Below are 2,483 nucleotides of genomic sequence, written 5' to 3'. Positions count from 1 at the left end.
TATGAAAAAAATGAGTAACTTATGGACCACTGGAGGAATTTATGGAAAACTGGAGTAATTTATGAAGAAATGGAGTAATTTATGGAAAACTAGAGTAATTTATGGAAAACTAGAGTAATTTATGAAGTTGAGGAAATTATGAAGAAATTGAGTAATTTATGAAGAAATTGAGTAGTTTATGGAATAAGCTGGAATAATTTATGGAAAAATTGAGTAATTGATGAAGAAATTGAGTAATTTATGGACAACTGGAATAATTTATGAAGAAATTGAGTAATTTACGAAGAAATTAGATTAATTAGGGGTGTTCTAGAATGAAGGTGTGAGGGTCTGCTGGCTTTAAGGGAAAAGGGAAAGGAAAAGGTCCAAGGAATTGCAGGATGTGGCACTCAGGTCAGGAAAAGTTTGAATTCCAAAATTTTCCAAACCCACCACATCCTGCAGTGAATTGAAACCCATGAACTTGGTTCCATGAGGTCAGGATGAGCTCAAATTCCCAAATTTTCCCAACTAAAGTTTTGTTCCATGACCTCGGGAAGAGCTCAAAGTCCCAAATTTTCCAAACACTCCATGTCCTGCAGTGAACTGAAACCAAAGTTTGGTTCCATGAGGACAGGGTGAGCTCAAATTCCCGAATTTTCCAAACTAAAATTTGGTTCCATGAAGTCAGGAAGAGCTTGAATTCCCAAATTTTCCAAACTAAAATTTGGTTCCATGAGGTTGGGAAGAGCTCGAATTCCTGAATTTTCCAAACTAAAATTTGGTTCCATGAGGTCGGGAAGAGCTCGAATTCCCAAATTTTCCAAACCCTCCAGTGAACTGAAACAAAAGTTTGGTTCCATGAGATTGGGAAGAGCTCAAATTGCCAAATTTTCCAAACTAAAATTTGGTTCCATGAGATTGGGAAGAGCTGAAATTCCCAAATTTTCCAAACCCCTCTACGTTCTGCAGTGCTCAGAACTGGAAGTTTGTTCCATGAAGTCGGGAAAAGCTTGAATTCCCAAATTTTCCAAATCCTCCATGTCCTGCAGTGCTCTGAAACTAAAATTTGGTTCCATGAGTTTGGGAAGAGCTGAAATTCCCAACTTTTCCAAATCTTCCATGAGGTCAGGGAGAGCTTGAATTCCCAAATTTTCCAGACTAAAATTTTGTTCCATGAGGTCGGGAAGAGCTCGAATTCCAAAATGTGGGAGGCAAGAGCAGAAAAAGTTGAATAAAAATAAAAATAAAAAAACCAAAAAAACCAAAACAAAGACACAAAGCCCAGAGAAAAACATTTTAGGGACGGTTCCCTTGGATCCCACTGAAGGCCAAAATTCCAAATCCAAACATGTTTGGGTATAGATGGCTCTGATTCATTTTTCTGGACAAGGAAAAGGAAAAAAAAAGTTAAAAATTTATAAAAATCTCTTTTCCTCCTTTTTGCTCTTTGATTTTTAGGGAATTTTAATGGGAAAGATTCCCATCAATCACCTCGGGAAAATCTCTTGCCTAAAGCGTGGAGAGACAAATCCGATTCAGGGAGGTTTTCCAGAGGGAAGAGCACTTCAGGTTGGAGTTTTTCCAGCTCATTTACGGGGATGTCAAATTTAACAACCTTAAGGAATGAGGGGGAGGAAGGGGGGGAGGCTTAAAAGAAAAAAAAAAAAAATTGAGTTATTTCAAATTTTCCCCCCAAAACATGCCTGGAGTTTTGAGGCTTTACTATTCCTGACAAGTTCCAACACACACAGGCAGCTGGAGCAGCAAGAAAAAAATTGGAATTCATCCCTCCAAAAAAAAAAAAAACCAATAACCGAAACAAAAAACAACAACAACAAAAAAAGGAAAAAAATCCCAAAAAACACCAAAAAAACAAAACAAAAAACCCCAACAAATCAAACAAACAAACAAACAAACAAAACCAAAAAGCCCCAAAACTTGGCAGAAGAAAATAAAAGGAATAAAAAAAAAATGGGGGAATTTAAAAATTGATGAAAAGAAAGGAACCTGGAAGTTTGAACCAGGGAAAAAAAATCCAGGAGTGAAAAAAAAATCCCTTGGATCTCATGGAAAATGAAATGTTTGGGATAGCAGGAATTTCTCCTCTCCATCCAGAGAAACAGGAATAATTTCGGGAATGCTGAGCTCAGGAAAGCTCCAAAAATGTGACACATTTTAGAAAAGAATTGGAATTCCTGGGAAAAAAATTCTCTGGGAAAAATTCCTCTCTGCTGAGCAGGGAGCAGCAGGAAGAGTTGGAGGAGCTGGAAGTTTTTGATGGAATAAATAATCCCAAAAATGGGACAATTTAAGGAGAGGAGACTCAGCCCTTCAAAAGCTTCTTAAAAATATCTCTGGGGTTTATTTTTAAGTGATGTGATAGAACACAAAAATGGGGAATTTAAAGTCAAAAGCCACAAAATTTTTCCAATAGAAGAAGGAAAATCTCCTCCAGCTGCAAAATTCCAGGGGTGGAAGTGGGGAATTCCTCTGGAATTCCT

This window comes from Geospiza fortis, unplaced genomic scaffold, assembly GCF_000277835.1.
Source record: "Geospiza fortis unplaced genomic scaffold, GeoFor_1.0 scaffold61, whole genome shotgun sequence".
Classification (NCBI taxonomy): Eukaryota; Metazoa; Chordata; class Aves; order Passeriformes; family Thraupidae; genus Geospiza; species Geospiza fortis.
Note: the sequence above shows the minus strand (reverse complement) of the source record.